Source organism: Mytilus trossulus, chromosome 6, assembly GCF_036588685.1.
Source record: "Mytilus trossulus isolate FHL-02 chromosome 6, PNRI_Mtr1.1.1.hap1, whole genome shotgun sequence".
Classification (NCBI taxonomy): domain Eukaryota; kingdom Metazoa; phylum Mollusca; class Bivalvia; order Mytilida; family Mytilidae; genus Mytilus; species Mytilus trossulus.
In genome coordinates, this window is record NC_086378.1 from 87489326 (window position 1) to 87506633 (window position 17308).

General features: G+C 29.6%; 1 protein-coding gene across 16 annotated transcripts in view; it reads left to right on the top strand.

Annotated features, from left to right (window-relative positions):
* Positions 1-17308, top strand: part of LOC134722119 (cell adhesion molecule DSCAM-like) — a 112827-nt gene that overhangs the window by 46572 nt on the left and 48947 nt on the right. For 13 of the 16 annotated variants that reach the window (XM_063585642.1, XM_063585651.1, XM_063585653.1 and 10 more), the window contains 3 exons: positions 3680-3741; positions 7023-7087; positions 9456-9553. The gene's annotated coding sequence lies outside the window, so the exon portion shown is untranslated. Of the gene's footprint in view, positions 1-3679; positions 3742-7022; positions 7110-9210; positions 9228-9455; positions 9554-17308 lie in introns of those variants that run through there. The other 3 variants (XM_063585643.1, XM_063585645.1, XM_063585648.1) reach the window with 2 other exon arrangements.

Sequence of the window (17308 nt, forward strand, 5' to 3'; positions counted from 1 at the left end):
GTAAATCTTTAATTGCCTGAACAGTTTTGATTTTAACAGCTATATTTTTTCTCAAAAGTTATTATAAAAAAAGAAGATGTGGTATGATTGGCAATGAGAAAACTCTCCACAAGAGACCAAAATGACACAAAAATTTACAACTATAGGTCACCATACAGCCTTCAACAATGAGCAAAGCCCTTACCTCATAGTCAGCTATAAAAAGCCCCAAAATGACAATGTATAACAATTGTAGGAGTCAAACAAGAATATCTGTAAACATATGCTTGGCTTGTGCTATAATTTGCTAAGATTGTGGTAGTTATTTTGTAAATAGAACAAAAGTTAGGTAGAGGAATATAAATTGTAAAATTAGATTTTTTTTTTTTTTTAGATAGAGTTCTGTTACTTTGAGGAGGTTTTTCTTACTTTTATGAGACAAGAGCAGTTTGACTTAATACTCCATTAAGCTGTTTTAATTAGAAGACTTCCATCATCTTTATCTGACATATAGAAAAGTATTGTTCATTTTCTGCTACAAACAAGACTTGCAGCTATAAAACAATGAGGAATCTTAAGCGTGTCTTGTCAACTTAATAAACGTCCAATTACCCTAGCTAGAGGGTATCTCATATACTGCCATCTAGAAAATCCAATTTTCTCCTTCTTAATCTAACAAAAACACATAAATGAGAAAAGTTTATGAAACTATTTTATGCCTCATTTCCCGTCAGTGAGGCATAGGAGGGAAGTTTGTGTTAGCCTTTGTCAGTCACTCTAACCGTGGAAATGCTTCAAATTAGTCGAAAGTCAATTTGATTTATTTTGGCATGAGTTAATTGCATGCGAAATTTATGTTTAAGTTATGGTATGACTAGATTTGAATTTCATAAGGCAGGTGGCAGATTTCTTTCATTCTAAAATCAATTTATCATGTAAATTGCTTTGTTTTCTTCTCCTTCATTTCACACTCTGAATTAATTTCGGATGTTTCTTTATATTATATTGACTTATGAAAACTAAAATAGGTAAAGAACATGATATCATATGTTGGTTTATACTTATTAGATACATTTGTGGTTTTATGACAACTTTCAGAATTTGAATATATGAAATAGATTCTGTGATGCATTGTACATTATTCTTTATAAACTCCACCTACTTGACCTCAAATGTCTTTTCTTATTTGTGTCAATGGGTTGCTGTTTTACCTATGGGAGTACCCAACATGTCCACATCTCCATTTATTTAAGACAGGTATTTTGAAACGTATGATGCTGTAAAAAAAAACGTTTGGTTAGACAAAAAAGAAACATAAAAAAATACTTAAAAAATAAGAATATTTTTTTTTTAGCCCTGATTAATTTATGTCTTAGCAGTTGATGAAGATTGGTGATGTTTTTTCTTAGGCAGAAAAAAAAATGTTCCAATTCAAAACCTGAGTCTGATTTAAGAGAGAGGGGGGATAGGGAGGAATAATTGTAATCTTACATACTTCTAATCAGTGCTTCAATCTCCAACAAATATAACATAATTTCATTAAAACAAACATTGCACTGGTGTCATACAAGAAAAAGTTTATATTCTTTATCAGATTAAAAAGATATTTAGTGCTTTTTAACATAGTAGTGAAAAGTTATGTCGGGTGATAAATTAATGAGATAAAATTTGATAAGACGAAGATAAGCTTCTGTAACATTCCCTGACAGATAAAAACTATCAGAAATCTTTGCTTTTTCAATCATATTTCACTTGAGAGATTTACTGCATGGAGAAGTCTTGTAGTATAGATGTACTGATAAGTCTTGAAAGTTAGGAAGATAAAAGGCTCACCTGCTATGAAAGTGATGCAATAAAGATGGAGAAAAAATGAACTTATCTTAAAATATTTACAGATTAAATCACTGTTGATTTGGTAGCTTCTGATAGCTTCAACAGCTGATGAGAAGTGATGGATTTCTAGGGGCATTCCGTAACTTATGGTTTACTAAGGCAGAGGAAATTTGTGGTCGCCAAAATGACAAATAAGAGGGAAGTCCAATATTTAAATGATTGGAAAACAGTGCTCCTCATTAGGGAAGATAATGAAATTGATCAATCACAAGCCAATTTAAAATTTTAAAATTAATACTTGATGTTTATAAGCTAAAGCACACAATATTTGATAGTTATTGCAAAGACTTGTTTTCTGGGCATCATAATACTAGTTGTGTCCAGCTTTATGGGAACTGTTGCACTACAAATCCTGCTTAGCATGTCAATTTAAATTCAAAGCATATATGTACATTCATACACATTATTATGTTATTTTCGTAAATAAGGTTGAAATATTAGCCACTGGACAATTTGCACTCATCTATTTTAAAATGATTGTCAAATTATTTTCATAACAGTTTAATCCATATAAATGCCACATAATCTGCCTGGGAACTTAATGATTGCATTATAATAATTGCTGTCTGATTTATAAATCAAAATTAATGTATGCTAATTGGTATGTTATTAAGTATTTCAAATCATTATGTGCATGTTTGTACCAATACATTAAAATCTCCAGACAACTAACAACTAAAATTATTTATTAAACATATTTGACATTATATGTAAGTGAAGTATTGACAACAAAATAGTTTAAGATGCACAGACAAGAAACCTGCATTATAACATGTACAATACATGGTGTTGTACTTTCTAGTACCTTTTACCTCACCTAATGTTAGATTGTAAGATCATTTGAATTTTTATTTGTTTTAACTTAAATGTTTGTCTGGGGAATTTTATTGATTTGTTGGAATTGGAGTTGAAAATTGTGATTAAAAGATGTTTTTATTTCTATTTCAATGTATTCTTTTGTATGGATTGTACACTAATTAACCAGAATATAAATTCTCATTGCCGTTCAGCTGATATTCCCATTCTGAAGAATTCAATCTTATATTCCATATTGTCTCAGATATCAACCTTTGATGTATTTGATCTGATTCTGTATGAATTTGATTTTGAAAATTTAAAAAAGCCTTTAACAACAGAAACCATGCTAAAAGTTGGAAATTTTCAAATAAAAAAATTGGTATACCATTTATATTATATTATGGTAGTATTTGTTAGTGGTTAAAAAATTCTTACTTATAATGTACAATGGTGCAACAGCAGGTTTATAGTAATAGTCATGACAAGACAATATAGATTGAAAAAAAATACATGTTGAAAAAAAAGGACAAACTGTTGAATAAGTAATTAGCTACAATAGATAACATGGAACATAAACACATTGGTAGATTGTTGTTTCATTAACAGCAATAATACCACATCATCTTATTTTTATACCAATACTTTGTTAAACCACTAGAGAAGAAAGCTTCAGCAATATTTGAATATCCACATTTTCCAGAATACCAACACCCACCGAGCAATGATGATATTGTCAAGTACTAAATTAAATACATTAATGAAACATTAAAATAATTTGTACCCATCATTGGCTATTATTGAACTTTAAAAAGGTATGTTTTTGTGATCTAGTTTTACTTATATCATAAAAAAAGAAATGATTCAATGTTATTTCACAGTTTTCCCAAGTGCCAATTGTTCCGTCATATATAAGGGCTTCCCGTTATCTCCCTAATGGCCCCAGATTTTATCATCCGATCTTAGATGTAACAGGTTCAAGATTAAATTTTGATAATATTATTTTTTACAGTTGCCAGAGATTTTGTCTCAGTTTCATCAGATGAATTGAAGAGAGAAGAGGTCTATTTTGCTGTGAGTATTTTATATTTTATATTTTTTAACAAAGGATACGAGTATAATTATGACTTTCACTTTTATACAACCTTGACCTTTGGCCTCAAGGTTAAATGATGTATTTTTTTTACATTGTGTTGTCTCACTTATATCTTTTTTCTTGGTCATTTTACATAGGCATTTGAATCATGGGAAGGTTTCTCAAGACAATTGGTCACACACTATTGTATTGCAGATTATCTCTAAACTTGAGATTTGACCACAAGGTCAAAAAGGTAGATTTTTGTATTTTTTTACCATTTTGGTTCTTTTGAATATAAGAGCATGCGATATGATTGCCAGTGAGACAACTATTCAACAGAGACCAAATGACATGGATGTTAGTCTCACTTGTCGCATATTGTTAAAGTTGATCTTGACTTTTGACCTTTCATTTATAAAGTGAAATCATTCTTTGGAACATTTGTATGCTGTTGAATCATGTCAATCCCTGGGTTACTTTTATAGATCCTATTTTCCTATTCATTTTTATAATTTTTAAGATATTTTTTTTTAATGCTAATTCCCTCCTGTATTTTCTTTTGGTATATCCACCAAGATCATTTTTTTAAACAAACAAAAATAGTTATGTTACTCGGAGTACATAACACTTAATATTCTAAAAGTATTGTACAACTTAAAAATGTTGAATTATTTATAATCACACAATAGCAGTTATAAAAATGTATATATAAAGAAAATATTCATTCTAATAACCACAAATAGGGGTTACATTTGATAATATGCCATAAATTCTGCTAATGGGTAATATACTCTGCTTCTAGGTTCAACCAGCTGTGTCCCAATACCAAATTTCATTAAAATCCATGATGAAATATGATTTATGTTTAATATATGAAGATGACCAGTGTATTAAATCCCTTTTTACAATGAAATATACCCTCCTAACGTGTGACATTAATCAACTATCTCAACGGAAATCAAATTTTAAACCAGATAGGAAGTTTATTGGTGAGAAGCTTTTGATTCCAATTGATCATACATAGTTCATCATTTATGTATAAATGCGTTATGGCTGCGTACTTTAATTTGCATAACAAACTTTGGAGCACATATGTGTGAAAAAAATAGCCCATTTTTTTCTTTCCGATTTCCCTTCATTCTTCATCATGATTCATCTTCACCATCTTACCGTAAGAAATAAATATATGAATACTCCGATCGGTTGAACAATTTGTATTGACACCCCATGTTTGACAAAGATACGATGGGAATCTTATTAACTTCAAAGTTGGACCTGATTAATATGCTAATCCCTATTTACAGTAGCGCAACATTTTATTTTCATTTTATGTATATTTTCGTGCACAGTTGGATGACCATGAAGTAAAAATAGCGGTGTAACATTTGATTTTTTCCGTGTTTTGAATTCTCTTTGTTGCGATTGGCTTGACATCCTTGGAAATTATCTCGGAAAATAATGTTCTAATAAGTTTCCCTTTTACGGCAATTTTATGAGCATTTTTTATTATCCATTTTTACAATCTTTACAAAACTGAGGCAGATTGAATCTATTATCCTCCAGTATGACTGTTTAAGAATAGCTGCACGACTTTATTCTTAACAGGTTTTCAGATAAATCATAAAAACTTCATCTCATTGTAGAAAATAAAAGCAATATTTAATACTAACTTTTAATCTTCGAGTTTTAGTATAACAATAAATTTACTAGTGAAATAAAATTTGTCTCTTTTGAATGTGTAGTTAAAAAATGAGTTAGTATCATAAATGATTAGAAATCAGCAGGAAATAAGAATATTTTCATGGGTTATTTCACCGATGTCACATTTAAGTGTGCATTACCATGCTTGAGATTTGTGGACAAAATTAGATTTCTTAAATATTTGTCATCATCTGCTTGCTAGAGAACTGAATTGGAATAAATGGGGATAAAGGGTACCAGTCAATAAAACAGCATCCCTGTCACACTAAAAATAGAAGCCATCTAGAGTTCACATCCAGTATGCAACAGTACATAAATGAATTTGATATGTTAAACTCTCAATTGCTGGGTCTACAAATTAAAGTATATAAAGTCTACTAATGCTTCAAAGTAGTTTTTAAGGATTATAACTGATATAAAATAAGAAGATGTGGTATTATGATTGCCAATTGCACCCCATTGTTTATTTCTATCAGTTTTACTCAACAGTTGTGTAACCCTGAATATGAATGTATCCCTATGATTGGTATTTCTTATAAACTTTTCCTAAGGTTTAAAATAGTTTTAACCCTGTATTGATGACAAACAGATATTGATAAAGTTTAGTCCCTTGTATTTACAACACTCGACATCAGAATTGTTAGGCTAGTCATTGTCCCATGTAGAGGGTTATTGATGGTATTATAAAGTATCTCCTGCCGATTTTGAGACACACTCCTTACTCCATTACTCAACGTTTACAACTTGGACAACTCTAACCAATAGAAATCTGAATTTAGACGGAAGATGGATTAGTTAAATAAATTATCTCGCCAATTATAACAATGACTACAATGATGTTTCACTATTTTGAAAATTTTACCTCAATGAAAAGCACTTGTTTTTGATGTTTAAAGAAATGTCTGTTTATTGTGGTAAGCCTTGTTAGGACTGTGAAAAGTGGGATTTTAATAGATGCATGCTAAGTCCGAAATTAGAATAAGATGGAAAGAATTTTCTTTTTAGGTTATGTTGCGCTTCAGATCCTTTGGGGTTTGATGACAAAAAGAACTTTACAATCAATGCTTGATGTAAAAATTAAAAAAAATACATTTAGATGTTTGAGAACCTGCATTATGTTATATGTTTACATGTATTTAGAATTTATAACAAAAGGACATGTAGGGTATACGCCTATGAGACGCAACACATCAACATAAAAGAAATTTAGAGATTTCCCTCTTTGAAACAAATGGTGTATATATTTTATCCAGATATAGATACAGCTTTGATCTATTTTTAATATTTTTTAAATCAAAACTACTGAACTAAGATGTAACATTTCATGGGTAGATAAGATACAACAAAGATACGATGTTTGTTAAAAGTTAACGTTGGTTCAGTGAGCACCACGATTTTATGATGATTTGGATGAAGACATAATATTAAAAGGCATCATTTTATTTCTGTTTAATAAAGATGAAAAAATAAGACCAGAAGATTGATCATCCGAATAACTCATAAACAACTTTGATTAAAGTTATATTACATTGAGAGGACGCATTTAATTAACATTTTATACCATTTTATTCTTCAGGAAATCAGAGAACTCCAAGAAACAAGATAGCTGCATTACTTAGCGCCATAAGTGTAGAATATAAGGTGATCAGCATGAACTAACAAGGTGGTTTATAAGTGGACATTTTTATTACACTAGTTTTGACACTTTATTCTGGTATCTAAGATGTGCATATAAAATGTTAATATGTACACGTAATTTATAGTTGTTTTGTGATCTGGGCCGTGTATTTTCCACGGTAAATCAGGAGTACTTATTGATTGATCGTAAAGAATCAGTAAAGTATATCATTATTGTTTGACAATCTAATCATTTCCTTTACCGCCTAATTTCCATAATTCTTTGTTTTGATGCCAAATATTACTTTTATTTCTCTCTTTATTCTATTTGATATTATCACTTGATCATCTTCAATCAAATTTATAAGGAACATACTCAGGTACCTATTTCTATGTGAAGGGCATGAGCTTTGGGAAAACTTTCTCAGTGTGCACTTGGCATCATATATGAATGAGAACAGAGGTGGAGGGTAAATGTCAATGAGATTTAGAGGGGTTTTTAGCCCCCCCCCCCCCCCCCCCCCCACCCTTCCCCCTTTTTATGGGAAAAATTAAGTTGATTATACATGTATAGGGAATCAATGAAGTATGACTGGAGCATGCCCTCTCTTAAGAGATCAGTGGGACACCCCTTATGAAAATTTCTAAATCCGCCACTTAATCCTACAACACAAAAATTAAAATTTAGAGGTTAAATGTGTAGTCTTGAACAATAATAAAATTGCTTCACTCTATGTCAAGGTCATAGTAATGCCATAGTCTGTATTAATGTCTAAATCCAAGCATTGAGCAGTATCAAAGCTAAGCAGACATAAAAATAAAGTTAACTCTGAATAGATTAAGTCCCTTGTTTGCTTCTTGTCTACAAAATGTTACTAGACCTATTAGAAGCCAGATCAATACCTATTTTTATGACTATTATATAGCCAATAGAATAAGATGGCATTTAAGATAAAAGTTACTGTAAAATAACATGTGATATAAATGATTTCTATCAATTCTTGTTAGAGTTGATTAGAATAATAGACATTTACCATTCTACCTTAAGATTCTTTGATACTATGGGTGGAAAGTTAGATCAATTCTTGTATTAACTTATTAGGTAACCAGTGTTTCATGTAATGAAAGCAATTCTGGTATTGACCCATGTTGGATGTTATGGAATTACACCCCCACCCCCACCCTTTTCTCTCATCTGTTTCACCTTATTATTGAACTAAACATTACTTTAAAAAAAATCAGCCTTGAATCACTGACAAAATCCCTCAAAACAAAATGTTCAATAAAGGCTCAGCTACAAAATTCATCATTCAGTACTACTAATTTTTATTGAAAAGTTGTAGAAAATTCTTTTTTAAAGTGAAATCATGCTACAACAAAAATGCATATCCAACTTTAAATCTTCACAAATGTTATGGTTTGAAACAATTTTTTTCTAAATTTAGATTGAGATTTTAGTGTTCTATTTTCATTTGAAAATGTATTGATATCAAAGCAATTACCATTTTACATGCATTTTAGTCTTGATAATGAGTATTTTATATTAGCTGAAGTTATCATATGCATTATGCAATGCTATACAAAGTACTTGAAATTTAATGGAAAAAAGGATATGATCTCAATTCATGACACAAAATCACAGCATGCTCATTATAAAACAACAGCAAAGATACAGACTGTTGTTTGCTGTTCTTCCTCCAAAAGTCAGCACAGCAATGTCTTCATCATGGAGCCAACACTCTCACCTGATAGGTTCACAACAGCCTCTAGCAGCTGTTTTAACAGAATTAAACAAACATGTTCTTTGACAAACAAATTTCATTGTTTTCAGCTAATTTTATTGAAATATTAATCACATGTAAATAATTGACGAAGAAATTAATTGTGTCAAATATATATTATGTATGCTTTATATCATCTGATATTCACATAAATAAAATAGGTAGGTACACCACTGACGATACAGGTGTAAATAGTTCGTTAATCAGCTGACAGACTAAACACCTGAGATTACAGGTAATTATGTTGAATTTCATGCTGATTTCCTACACTAATGAGTTTGGACATCTCTAGTCATTTAAAACCGTAGGTAGATTTAAATCCTGTCTACCCTTTGTAGTGTTTGGTTTAGTCCAATCAATCAGATTTCACCAGGTAGTCTCAGGTAATACCAATCTCAGTAGTTAATATATTTCTATGTACATCTGTTGACAATTGGCGGGGATCTTCTACTTATATTGTTAAATCCGTGAAATTCATGTAATCTAAAGAATATATCAGGATTTATCAATATTCTTTAAAAAAAAAAATAGTAAACAGGATTAACATTATTTCTGGTGCAGAAAAAAAAATATTTATGCAAAGTTATAACTGAAAAGTGATTTTATTTCAGAATTTTTTACTGGATTTAAAGGTTTCAGAGACTTAGAAACATAGAAAAGTTTATTCAAAGAGAAGATTTTGGAATATAAGAAGGAAAAGTTATTAAAGGTGTGTATATGTATAAATTCCATATATCTATATGATGGATTTGATTACCTAATTTCCTGCCGATCGGTGACAAGTTTTTATACATCTACAAGGTTTGTCTGTGAAATAGATATGAAATTGTTGATAAATTTCTTTTTATAATGATGTATATCATATTATATAGATCCGTCAGAGTGGCTACCAATTGGGCATGCTTTATTTAAGATCTAGTGAAACTAATATTTCTTAAATACAGGTGAATTGGAATATTAATGTCCTCTCACGAATAGTTCTTACAAATATTTGTTGTTTAGGGAAAAAATAAAAATATTTACTTTTGTAAGAAATACCTTTTATAAACTTTTTGCTCTTGAAGAAATTTAAAACAAATTCAAACAATAGGATTGTTTTTGTCTCTTGCATCAATTATATCAAGTTAATGAAATGATATGTCCTACTGCTGTTGCCAAACTTTAAATCTTCGTGACAAGGATATTGTATCAAACCTTATATTTTATCTTAAAAAAGTACATTTGGTCCTAAATTCAGGCCATATTTTCAAACTTGAAGTTTGACTTAAAGCATAAACTGGAATCTTTTTTTAGCTTGTAAGAGAAAGTAATAATTAATATAAAAAGTATAAATTGTTCCCTATCCATTCTTCATTGTTTGAACTATTATCACCAAAATATCACCATTTTAGACGATTTTGTTTTGCTAGAAGAAACTTTTGTTCTATATGATGGAACTACTGATATTATCCCATGTTAAGCATACTATTTTTTATCTCTCTAAGCTAAGTCTACATGTTTGTAATCTTTATTATATATAACAAAATAAGAATAATTTACATTTGATTAAAATATAAGAGTACTTTGCAATTAAAGAAAAAGCCCATTGTGGTCTTCCTTATTTATATATTTATAAGTATCAGTTGGTTTTGACATAATTTTTGTTGTTGGTCTGTCATAATGGTGACATTTATTACACTAAAGTAATAAGTGATACAGATTTTATTACCACACATTATCATAATTTTATGTTTGTCATATAAATTTACTGTCATTTACTGAAAAAAGCTTTTTTTCATTTTTTGTTTCGTGGCTATTTTTTTGGGCCGATTTTTTTTACCAGACATGTCATCGTTTTGTTATTAAAATGAATTTTAAACTTCGGTCTTGAATTCAATATTTATAAAAAAGTTGAGTTTTAATTTAAATTACATGTTTAACTAAAATGAAATAGAACTCCCATTTTATACTCAAAATAAGCAAAGTAATTCTTATGACATCTTTAGACTTCAAAGATAAAATATAATTTCAAGATAAAACTGAATATTCAAAACATATATATTTTAGAAATAAAATTTTATTTTTGAAATCCTTTTTTTTTTCACAAAAAGAGGGAATTTAAAGAGGAATTATGTTAAAACATTTTTCATGTATAAATATTGACAGTAAAAAACTAGATTTAAAAGTATTTTAAATAAAAAGCAAGAAGTTGATATTGTAAATGTATATGTAAAGATGAAAAGAAATTTCCCACATTACCCGTATTTAGTTAAAAGAATTGTCTATTGTTTAGCATACACATCAGGGTGTTAGTCTGAGGTGAGATATGTCAGACCTTAATGATGATCCATTTGTCTACAGCGGGTAGATCAGTATGACCTAACATCCTCATCTATCAAACTTAGTCTGTACTACACAGACCTCTACATAGACCTGACACAGACACACAGACAATTTTATAGAGTTCTCTAATGAGTGGTGTCGTGAAAAACAAGCTAATTTGTTTACCTAGATTTTTTAGTAGGAGACAGTATTTTGGACAAGAACTAAATAATTATTTTATGCTTTTCGAGTTTAAAAAAAAAAAATAAGGAAAAAATTGTACTGGAGGTTGGGATGGATGGCACTTAAATGAATATTGTATGGGTTGTGAGGATTTGAAAAATATTTACAAATAAAAAACTTGTCATTGGTGAGAAAAATGCATTAATTTCGTTTTTTTGTTGTTTTTTTTTTTAGGAAAGCCATTTAAAGAGAAAAAAATATGAAAAATGTATAATCATAATAATTTATTATTTTTGATGAATTAATTCCTATGTGTTTAATTTTTTTCTCCAAGTAGTTGTTTTAATTTTGACCCAGTTTTTAAGACTTTTATTATAAAGAAATAGATGTAATTTTTGTGGCTAGACATATCAATGAAATTTAAATACCTGGACATCGCTGGTCATTTTTCGTATAAAAAACAAATAAAAAAGAATTAAAGTACAAAACTTATAACATTTATACAATTTTAACAAATAAAAGAGCCAATTTTCTACAATAAAAATCAATTTATTTGCTTATAAAATAAATTTTGAATAGCTTTTAGAGGTAAAGATCAAGAATTAAATTACAGGTGTAAATTTCAGTTGTTTTGTTTACTTTTCTTTATAAATTGGCCGATAGGTCACCACTATCCCTTTAAAAATACAAAACACCTCACAGTAATTTTCTATGGGTTTCAAATGGTGTGATTAAACGAATAAGTGAACCATCATTATCATTTTATTTTTCGATTAAAAAATAATATCCGAAAAAGATGACCGATTACTTTCAACCGTTTGTTTAGAGTTTGAGGATTGAATTTAACAAAATATTATTTTATTTTAGATTTCAAGGACAAAAGTAGAATTATATTTAAAGGGGCACAATGAATTTGCATGTTTAATGATAGAGTCTTTATTTTTTTAAAGTGAAATTAAAGAACAGTGATTTTGTTCAACGCTGGATATGTTAAATGTTTTGGTGGATTTTCTATAAAGGCAGGTTGCATATCTTTTATTTGTACATTCATCTTTTAATACTATCTTTTAAAACTTTTACATTATATTATTTAGATCATTGAATAATATAAAAAATATACACAGTTCATATAACAATAAACTACATAAAGTATAGTCACAGCTTGAAAATTAGCTTCAAAAGCTTCTTTTTTTGCACGCTGAACAGTTTCCATGGCAATATATACCTACGATTTGATATTGAATTATGACTAATTATTTGGTTTGAAGTGGGTGATATTGATCTATTTATGACATAAGTTTTATATGTCATCTTTTTACCGATTACAAGGTTTGTTAGTCCTAACATGTCGTGTCACATGATACAAGTTTGTCACTTGTATGTGTTGTATTCTGGTTTCTAACGAACACTTGTTGTTTTCAGTAATGTTTCTGTTCTGGTCACTACTATTGATTGCCAATTATGGTGAAAATCTTCAAAGAAATTAATATTGGAATTTTGAAAACAAAGAAATTAATAACTTAAAAATGATTAATTGCCATACATGTATTTCTAAACACACCATATGTAAGATGATTTTAGAAGAGTTTTGAATGCTGCCAATGTTTGTTAATGCGTTCTTTTGGTTAATGGTAGTCCTATAAGTCGAGAAATTGTTAGACTTTGATGAAATCAGCAGTTGTTTCATATTATTTGTCTTGGTTATCAGTCTGATATAAGTTTGTGGTCAGTATGTTAGTATTTCATCAGGCTGGTACTTTGTGTGACTATGCATTATTAGAAAGGTAAGAGTTGGTTGTTGGTTTGTCTGTGTCTTATCAGATAGTTGTTGGTCTAAGGGTGTGTCATTCAGTTAAAACTTCAGAAATATATATACAGCAATATTGTCCAAAAGACCTTCGGTAGTTTGGACAGACTTTAACTATAAGTGTCTCTCCCTAATATTCACAAAATTGAAATGTGTTTTGGGTTTTCATTCTATTGCTGTGTTGCTGACTCATTTTGCTTTATCTCAGATTTCCTGTAAATCCTACCTAACTGTTGAACAACCTGCCAACTACCAACATTGTTTCAAAACAAATGATAAGCTTCTATTTATTGATATAAAGAAGATACTTGTCCTTCATCTGTAGATTTTTTACATGAAATTTACACCTATTTCTTCAATACTAGATGTTTGTTTCAATCAAGACTGAAGTTTTATCAGCTGATGAATATAGACAGGTGAAATGTATTTTGAATTCCAGCCGAGAATTGACTTTAGTTTTAAATTCAATAACTGTTAACTTCACAGGATGGTTAAGAATACATAAATATTTTCATGTTTTCTATAAACATTAAAAAAAAAAGTATGCAAATATAATTTTAAATTTGAAAGAAGATGACACATCTTGATACAAGGTAATTTAACCAAAATAGAATCAAACTTTATATTCATATTTTAGCTTTAGAAGCTTTGCATGTTCTTTCTGATTATCATATTTATTTTTTATGTTGTATAGGATTGAGTACAAATTGAAAAAAGCTGTCAAGTTGAAGATTGTTAGTTGAACTGAATGTCATTTTGTTTTTTTGTGTTGGTAGATTGCTGCTTCATTGACATCTCTTTTTATTTAAATTGTTTGAACATGTATGAAAGTTTTATCTGTGTTTAAATCTTGAAAAAGAAAACCTTCTTTTTAAGTATTTTATTTTCTCTTATTTGGTGATTAGGGAAATAAAATATCCTTCATGTAATTTGATCTTTAAGGAAGATACTATATTAGGGCAAGATCAAAGAGAAATCAAAACTCTAAAACAGGTTGGATTCTTGAAATCATGAAATTTAAGAAACCATTTAAAGAACATCCTCAGCATATTTCATGTTTTCAGACTTTTAAGCCAATATGTAAAAATTGTTCGGAACATTAAAAGTTTTCTTAAATTGAATTGAATTTTTTCTTTAAAAAAATGTCACATTATATAACATGTGAAGAATTGTTGTGACAGAGCTTACTTATATAAGGAGTACAGTCATAACCTTTAGAAACAATTATCCTACATAAACTGCATGTTTACAATGATTAAGAATGCAATCTATCTAAATAATATACCGAGTCTTCAGTCATGTTGTAGCCTGTGTGGACCTTTCTCTCGTTTAAACAATAAAAGTGTGATGGATACTGTTAGAGCAATCCCGTGTCAATGTTAAAATACATCAGTCCATGAAAAATAACATTTGTAACGTCAGGTACTGTTCTTCTTACACGTATGGGGGAAGTTGTACAACTATTTATATAGTACAAGGTTGTTTAATGTTTTAGTTGTAACAGTTCTCCTACTGTACTATATACTGGTAAGGTTTAAGAAATTCAATGGTTAAGGTGAAATAGAATGATTTATTTATCATGAAACACAAACACAGCAGTTTGATTTCTTTAATTTTAATTGATTTTAACTCCAGTAATTTACCATTTCATTAACAATTGATTTGTTTTCCGCGTTATAGTATTGAGTTGATTACGAATGTGCAATTGGTCTTGGTTTAATGTATCATACTAGTTTAGTCTTATCATATAGTCCCAGACAGTATAAGAGTTGATTCATTCTCTGTGTTGTTCCTTGGTGAAAAGTTTTGATAAATAGAATAAAAAACGATGTCATTGGACAGTCGTCGAGTTTAAAGTTCATCTTATCATTGAGAACTTTATCAGTAGACCTCTCCATGAAATCAAGCCTTGTCCCAAGTTGGTGGTTTATAACCAGACCAAGTTTGTGTAGTGGCTATCTTATGGTGACTAACATTCAGATAATATAAATTGTACAAAGTCATACTTATACTTGGTACTATAGTAGGGGATTCCAATGTTAATCATAGATAAGATGGTCCATGCTTCAGAACTCTATATTTATATGCAGTGCTTTATCATTTTGGTAGTACTTCAGACATTTTGGAAAAGTTGTACAGAAATAATATGGTTGATATCTTTTCTCATAGCTAGTAAGATTTATTTCATATTTTCTTTCGGATTATTTCATAAAAGTACTGTAGCTGTCTGTTTTGGTACTAATACTTCCATATAATTGTCATATCACGTATTACAGTATAGATTTGAAGATAAAATAAAGCAGGTTTTTGTAATATAAACATTTGTGACATCCTGCGTTATTACTGGTAATGGTACAAATGTAATATAACCCATCTACAGACACAATACCAAATTAATAAGTCGATATTTTAATCATGGTTTGTCAAAAAAACACGGAATTGTTTTCCGATGGATAAGGTTGCATAGGAGAAGATATGCAGAGTTTGTTATTCAATATTAGATGTTTATTGCATGAAATAGTCCAAGGTAATCAACGTGTTAGTATTCAGGTGCGTCATTCAAAACAATCATTTTATATCATATTACCAAGAAAAGCAAAGGTTGTTACCGACAAATCAATAACTGATACAGAAATTTCATAATTAATAATCATGATTTGTGTCTCTCTTTGTTGTGAAATTTTATCCATTATATAGAACAGTATCCTGTGACAATGAGGAACCAACAAGAACAAAAGGATTACAAGATAACTGTTAACTAGTATAGATCAATATGATCTGTAATGGAGGGATTACTTAGAGAAAAAGGATGTTTCAACCCAATTTTAACAAGTGAAGTTCTGGTACTGTGTTATCTCTGCATTGACTTCTTCTATGAAAGTACCATTTATTTACAAATGGCAATGTTCATAGTTTATTTGCAAATCATTGATTCATAGATTTAATGGCAACTTGCAAAGTTCATTTAGAAATCATTGGTTTACCATATTCTTGATTAATAATGTTCATGGCTTGTTTGGAAATCCATTGTTCATGCCAATGTTCATGGATTATTATGGCTTTCTTGGTTCATCCCTTTCATACCAATGTTCATGGTTTATTATGTCTTTCTTGGTTCACATTTTTATGCCACTCTGTTCATGGTTTTATTATGGTTTTCTTGGTTCATACCAATGTTCATGGTTTATTATGGTTTTCTTGGTTAATACCTTTGATGCCAATATGTTCATGGATTATTATGGTTTTCTTGGTTCATACTTTTCATACCACTCTGTTCATGATTTATTATGGTTTTGTTTGTTCATACCTTTCATACTAATGTTCATGGTTAATTAAGTATCCTCTTCATAAATTTTATATAGTTCATATTTACTGGTACATGTAATTATTTTGTATGTGTAATTTATGATTTATTACACATATTTTGATTGATGGAAATATTTTTATTTTTTGCAAATGAATACTCTGTTTCCTGAAGGCTTTAGAATTACTATAGAAATCTGCACTCTATAACTTTTAGGTCTTTGACAGTTCAAGTTTGAAATCTGTTAAATCTTGACGTGTTGGCATGCAGTATCTTTTCAAGCTGCATCCTGAGATGGTATGTCCTGGTGAGAGATATGTGCATGTAATATTTCACAGTTGACATCACTCTTTAGAATGTGTTTGACCCTGCATGTCCATAGTGTATCAGTCACTGAATCAGACCCCATACTTGATAATGAAATATGGCTTCTGACTGACCTAGTCCTACTTGACATGCCCTGACTGTATCTAAGACTGGTTTCTAATTTAGTATCAGGCCTCCAACTTAGTGATAAATGTTCAGAAACAGATAGCTCATATCAGAACAGTAGGCAGTGTATTGATAAATCATCACACAAGTTTTTATCCATAAAATTCATAGCATTAAGTTTTCAAGGGCGATCAGATTGCATCATCTGTGGGTGTACAAGTTATTCTTTCTTTTTGAAATTAGATGTTTTTAATCTTACATTAAAATGCAGCTGAATGTTTTATTTGCATCAGTCAGTAAAAGGTTCAAACTACACAGTAGAGATTTCTCCTATTTTCATCCTCTAAAATCCAATCTTAAACTACAGCAGAACTTGCTTCTAATATTTGACAAATGGAAGTTTTTAACGACCATGACTGTCTATACAGCCCTTGCAT